The following is a 6,000-nucleotide window of genomic DNA, read 5'->3' as shown; positions in this document are numbered from 1 at the left end:
CCCCAAGGTAGGAGACTTTTGTGTCAGTTCCAGCTCAGTCTCTCCAAGTCCTGTGTCTGAAACATGTGGCATCTTCAGCAGTAGGTTCGTACCTTCAAGTTCTCGGAGGCCACCAAGGGCACCAACAATAGCCTACATTGTCTGCGGCGGGGGGGTGGGGGGGATTGTCACTCAGACAACCTCTGACTAACAACCCAAGGGAAGGTGTCCCATGTCCAGCACTGGAGTTTTTGCTGGTCTATGGCTCTTGCAGTGGAGCGCCATCACCCAGTGCAGCTGACTCCCCCTCTTCTGTGTCCTCAGTTAAGGCCCCACCCCTTCCTACTTCCCCCTTCTTAGGACCTGTGTCCTAGTAGCCCCCTCAACAGAGTTCCTTCTCTTCTTCTCCTCCTACCATCTCTTTCTACATTCCTGCTTTGTAGCTACTTCAGGCTCCACACTCCACATCTGAAAATCCAGCACTAGGATCCACCTATAGGAGAAACGTGTGGCACTTGGCTTTCTGAGACTGGGTTGACTCAGTACAATACTTACTAGCTCCACCCACTTGCCAGCAGATATCCTTTTTCTTTATAGCTGAAGAGAATTTCATTCCATAGCTTTTCACTGCCTAAGTTCAGCTGTGCAGCCTAGAAACCTCTTCTCAATACATCCAGATCCTAGGGCCCTTTCTTTCCTGACCCTGCTCATGGTACTAAGATGCAACATTGCTGTGCATTGTCATCTATCTGAGCTGCTGCAGGCTCCGTGATGTCACTACAGGGGCCACCTCTGAGTGAGTCTATGGGAACGGGGAAAGAGGTCTTCAATTTGCCTGAAGCAGAAAATGATTATGGCCCAGAATGCAATGAATTGCTTGGCTTTCCAGTGAGGCTGCGCTGCACAGCAAGCCCCTTCCTGACTTTGCAGCATTGCGTTTCCTCTTTGGGTTTAGGAGGTGGGATGCTGTGGGGCTCAGGGATGTGCATTTCAGCCCCAAATTCATATTCCACTGTCAGTAGAACAGTGCCATAGAATGGTTGCAGTCAGAATTTGTTTTTTATTTACGTGTGTGTGTGTGTGTGTGTGTGTGTGTATCCTCTTAAATGTTATACTGAAAATTTGAGAACTTAAAAATAATTTTTTACAAAAGCACTGGCCCTTATATTCTGTGAAACCAAAGATGGGGAGGACAGACCCAGGATCACCTAGGGTGAAGATACTGAGGGCCTCCTGATAAAGCGCCGTAAAGACGAAATGAATCCACAGTTTGAGCCAAAAGACAAATGCTTATCAAGCGGTCATGAGGAGAAACGTGATTCTACGAAGCTAGCATGTAGTTGGCTTATGTTAGGGTTATATTAAAGGCTTAGAGCATATTATCCCGTGTGGTTTTGCTTGTCTTTAGCATGCTGGGAAACCGTGTGGAGGAAACTGACTAGAGTCACTCAGGGACAATAATGGCTCAAGATGGCTACAATAGATAAGTCTGAATCCACACTCCATATTCAAACCATAACAGCTAGTGAGCCTTAAATGTATTCATGTGAGAGAGAGGGGGGGAGGGAGAGAGAGAGAGAGAGAGAGAGAGAGAGAGAGAGAGAGAGAGAGAGAGAGAGAGAGGCAGGAAATTCAACAGAAAAAGGGTGAGGTGTGAGGTCACCACAGAGAGACTGGAGCAATGTGGCCACAAACCAAGGGATGTCAGCAGAAGCTGCAAGGGACAGTGGAGGGCTCTAACACTTCAGGTACTTTGATTTTGGCTTCCTAAGCATGGCCTTCACCATTGTGTCCATAAGAACATAGTGAGAGCCCCTGTCAAACCTGAAGCAACACTGTACCGACACTCTCTTTATCTTTTTATGATATTATACTCAAAAGTGCTACCAGATTTCTTCCATATCAAACTGCCTTTAAAAATCTGAGTTTCTTAAATGACTTATTCCAGATATTCTATAGACTAGTGAGCCTGTCAAAAGAAAGGAAGGGGGAAGAAAGGAAACAAGAAAACAAATGCCCAAGTGGTCATTTTTTTGTCATTGAACTTTCTCTTTGGGTGATACTTTCCAGTTGAGAGATCAATGACTATGAGGGGCCGAGTTAGGGGTGATAGACAGGAGTCCCCACAAGCCTGAAGCAAAGGCTGGAGAAGAAGCTGGCTGCCTGGGCACAGCATTGTGTTAATTTGAGATGCCAGACTTCAGGGCAATGCGCTCCTACGCACTCAGACCCATTGCTCATGAATACTGTCTGGGAACGCATTCCAAATTTGCATTTAAGCAATTAAGATTTAAAAACATATTCCAAGTTCAGCCATCACTCACATTTTTGAAATTCAAATTAGAATTAACCACAAATGGATTAGTCAATTAGAAGTGTCTGGGTACCTGTCAGGGTTTCGGCCATGTGTGCATTGAGATAACCTAAAATACCTACACTTTTGTTCATAATACTGCTTTAAAGTGGCAAGGAGCCAGCAGCTAATGTGCAAAGGAGCAGAACAATACTTTTAACTTTTAGGCTCATGTTTTGAAGATTAGTTCCATAAGAAAAATAATGTGGATAGTTCAGAAATCCGACATAAACGGAAAGCAAAAAAGAAAGAGATCACGCGATAGAGAGGAGAGCGCGAGAGATATTATATATCTCCTGCTCCACTCTCACCTCTCCTCTCTCTCTCTCTCTCTCTCTCTCTCTCTCTCTCTCTCTCTCCCTCCTCCTTCCCTCTGGTGATCACACTGGGTACCCATTGTGTTCTATACCTCCAGCCCTGGAAAAATAATTTTTAATGGTGATTAATAGATAGTATAACTATTGTTGGCAGAGGGTAGGAATGAGACCTATAGCAATGTGAACACTCTATCAGACTGAACATGGAAGGAGGAACCACTCGATTTCTCAGATTTTGTTTGGCTATAAAATTACAGAGTGAAAATATTGAAAGACAAGGCTAAAGTTGCACAGACTGTAATCTAGAGCTTTTCTACTTTAGCATTTGATAAGGCTTCTATTTCGTGGTTTGGATGAGCACCTCCTAAAAGATCTAACACACACAGACACGTTTAGTTCCCTTCTTCTTGACCCCCATGAGCCCCTGTATGCTCATGCATATGAATGCATACTTGCACACACACACACACACACACACAGTACCATTTCACTATAAAGAAAAGTAAATTCAAGACTGAATATGGTGGAGCACACCTATAATCTCAGTGCTTAGCATACTGAAAGAGAAGAGTCATGAGTTCAAGAGTAGCTTGGGCTGCATATTAAATTCCTGAAAAACTGCAAACTGAAACTCAGTCTTTAAAACCCAAGCAAACTACAACTTCTCCAAACACAAACATACAAACAAAAAGAATCATAACGTTTGCAGGGAATTTGATGAAAGAAGGATGTCAAGCCAGGCAAAATAAGCCAGACTCAGAAAGAAAATTGTCACACATCTTTGCCTTATGTGGGATGAAAAGATGGCTTGAAAGTAGAGTTATTAGAGAAGAGGAAAGAGGAGAGGGCAATGGACGGTTTGCTGATGGCTTTCTCTCTGCGTCTACCCCTCCTTTCGTTTGATCCGTTCAAACCTAGGATGCTTGCTTTACGTGAAATGTCAGTTGCATCAGGTGCCTCCTTGCCTCACAGACCCATGACATGTGACTTAGCGTTTCTACTGCTGTGAAGAGACACCATGACCATGACAAGAGGATAGCTTACAGTTCAGAGGCTTAGTCTGTTATCATCATAGTAGGTAGCATGCAGACAGACACGGTTAGAGAAGGAGCTGAGAGTTCTCCATCTTGATCCAAAGACAACAGGAAGTGAATGTATGTTTACACTGAGCATGCCTTGAGCATAGGAGACCTCAAAGCCCACCTTCACAGTGACACACTTCCTCCAGGGCCACACCTACTCCAACAAAAGCCATGCTTCCTAACAGTGCCACCCCAATGAGCTTTTGGAGGCGAATTACATTCAAATTACCACATTCTAACCCTTGCCTCCCAAATAGACTTAGCCATATCATAATGTGAAAATGCATTCAGCCCAACTTCAAAAATCCCCATAGTCTATAGCAGTCTTAAACTTACTTAAACGTCTAAAATTCAAAGTGTCTTTTGAGATTCATGCAATTTCTTAACTGTAATCCCCTATAAAATCAAAATCAAAAAAGCAGATCACATACTCCCAAAATACAATGACACAGGATATACATTACCATTCCAAAATGGAGGAAAGGGAGAATAGTGAGAAAATCCTGGACCAAAGCAAGACAAAAAACAGTCAGGCAAACCTCCAACTCTGAATCTCCATATCTGTTGTCAAAATGCTCTTCAGATCGCCAACTCCTTTCATCTTTGTTGACTGCAGCATACTTCTTTCTCCTGGGCTGAGTCCACTCCCTGTTAGCAGCTCTCCTTGGCAGGTATCCCACAGCTCTGGTATCGCCAACATTTTGGGGTTTCCAAAGCAATCCAGGCTTCACACCTTCACACAATGACATCTCCAGGCTTCCATGCAGGGACACCTCTGACACATGACTTGCCTCAGTGGCTTTCCAGGATCACATGGCTGAAGCTTCCAAGTTCTGCTGCTTGCTGGGACTGGAACATGGCCCCTTTGTTCAATTACATCTTCACCAGATTTCTATTTTTGATATTTCCCTTCACTGCCTAAAATTGGATGTCCTAGAATTTGTTCTACAGACCAGGATGACCTTGAACTCAGAAACCTTTCATTTACATCTCCACCAGCTTTCTGGTTTCACTGGTTTCCTTCACTGCCTAATCTTGGCTGTTCAGGAACTTGCTCTGTAGACCTAGCTGGCCTCAAACTCAGAGATCTGCCAAACACTGCCTTCCAAGTGCAGGGTTAAAGGTGTGCCTCTCCATACCCAGCTCTAAGTTTTTCTTTAATTTCTTTTCACAAGTTAGAAACATAGCTGGGTGGGATCTTGCCCTGAGGTCACCACTCCCTTTATTCTATTTCTTAATCTGTTTATCTCCTTGAACACAGAATTTAGCTCCATTCTACTTCCTGGTGCTCCTTTTCTCAATCTGTACATTTTGTATTTTTATTTGCTCAGCTTGCTTCTTCTCATTAGAAATCTTTATCAGAGTTGACACTAATAACCACACGACAGAGTCTATACTAGGCTATTTTGAGATTTCCTCTGCCAGTGGAATTAATCCAAATCTCTTCACTTTGGCCTCAGGCAGACTCTTCAAACAAGGGAAAAAAGCAGCCACATTCTTCACAAAAATATCACAAGAACGGTCTCTAGGTGACATATTAACATTCTTCTCCTCTGAAACATCTTGAGTCAGCCCCAACAATTCAAATCACATTCAGCACCACTGTCTTCCATGCTCCTACTAGTATGGCCCATTAAGCAGCACTTAAAGCATTCAACTGCTTTTCTAATCCATAGTCTCAAAGTCCACTTTCTTCTAAACAAATTTAAACATGGTCCAGCCTATCACAGCAGTACTACAGTCCCTGGCACCAACTTCTGCCTTAGTTATCAGATCTACTGCTGTGAAGAGACACCATGAACCTTCTTATAAAGGAAAACATTTCATTGGAACTGGCTTACAGTTCAGAGGTTCAGTCCATTATTGTCATGGTGGGTGACATATAGACAGACAGGGTGCTGGAGAAGGAGCTGAGAGTTTTACATCTTGATTCACAGGCAGCAGAAACAATCTGTGTGCCACACTGAACTTAGCTTGAGCGTAAGAGATCTCAAAACCCACCCATCACAATGACACACTTCTTCCAATAAGGCCACAACTATTACAACAAAGTCATACCTAAATAATGCTCCTCCTGATGAGGGCCATTTTCTTTCATACTACCACAACATACTATATAAAAACATTTTGTTCTGTTAATGTGTATTAGTGATAAAAACAATTAAAAAGATTGTTTCTGTTCGAGGCCAGCCTGGTCTACAAGAGCTAGTTCCAGGACAGGCTCTAGAAACTACAGGGAAACCCTGTCTCGAAAAACCAAAAAAAAAAA

This window comes from Arvicola amphibius, chromosome 12, assembly GCF_903992535.2.
Source record: "Arvicola amphibius chromosome 12, mArvAmp1.2, whole genome shotgun sequence".
Lineage (NCBI taxonomy): Eukaryota > Metazoa > Chordata > Mammalia > Rodentia > Cricetidae > Arvicola > Arvicola amphibius.
The sequence above is the reverse complement of the archived record's forward strand: the minus strand, read 5'-3'. Positions refer to the sequence as shown.